This window comes from Anoplophora glabripennis, unplaced genomic scaffold (assembly GCF_000390285.2).
Source record: "Anoplophora glabripennis isolate ALB-LARVAE unplaced genomic scaffold, Agla_2.0 scaffold1042, whole genome shotgun sequence".
Classification (NCBI taxonomy): Eukaryota; Metazoa; Arthropoda; class Insecta; order Coleoptera; family Cerambycidae; genus Anoplophora; species Anoplophora glabripennis.
In genome coordinates, this window is record NW_019417538.1 from 43,736 (window position 1) to 44,748 (window position 1,013).

Below are 1,013 nucleotides of genomic sequence, written 5' to 3' on the forward strand. Positions count from 1 at the left end.
CCCTCCCGCGCTAGCCTAAGGGCCACCTTAGCAAAGCGCATCCCAGGCTGCATAGCCGCACTACCCTACCCAACCATACCACACATAAACATGACACTACCCCCGGGGTTTACACAGACGAGCCGGCGAAGCAAGAAGAGCGCCAGAAGAAAGGGCCCTAGCCGGCGGGGCCCAGCCAGGACAAAAGGAGGTCCCACAAAGCGCCTACACCGGCCGCATTTGCGGTCGGGGTAGACGACGGATGGGGCCCACCTACGAAGGCTGTCCAGGCCTACACGAGATGAGGCAGGATAAAGAGGGATAATCCCCCTCGATCCCAAATCATTGAGGCCAACTTCTAGCCATAGAATAATGGCGCGAGTTATCATTATCGGTCTAGTAAAAATATTGGATAATTCATGACACTGTGCACTATGGGGTTGATTATTGTTTGGCGAATGTGATGTCACTACTAAAAAGGTCTATTGTGCAAGTGCGAGTACACTGTAGTCACAGAGTATGTGCTCTAGTGATGTCAAATACTGTTAGTTTCTAGCAGGGACCCGGACCGTACCGTTTTTGGACAGAAAACCGGACCAGAACCGTAATTTTTTTGTGGACCGGAACCGAAACTGAACACATATGTCATGTTATAATTTATTCCATGTGTCGAACCCGAACCGAAAAAAATTTAAACGGTTTTTTGGGTTAATTTCGGTACTCCTAAAACTTCCGTTTAGTTTGTGTTTCTGTGGATTTATCTGCTGACGTTTGCTTGGAAGAGTCTTCGAGTATCTACTACTGAACGTAGCATGCCATTGCGAAGAGTGTGGCTGAGTGTGCGAGAGAGAGAGATAGAGAGATCGCGCATGTACTGACATACTGTCTGTCTCTCTCGTACACTCAGCCACACTTCTCGCAATGACATGCTACCTCCAATAGTATATGCTCGAAGGGAAGAGTCATTATTTTTTATAAATCTGTGGAGTTATGGAGTTGTAAAGTCTGTGTTCTGTGGTAGCAACGCCATTTTA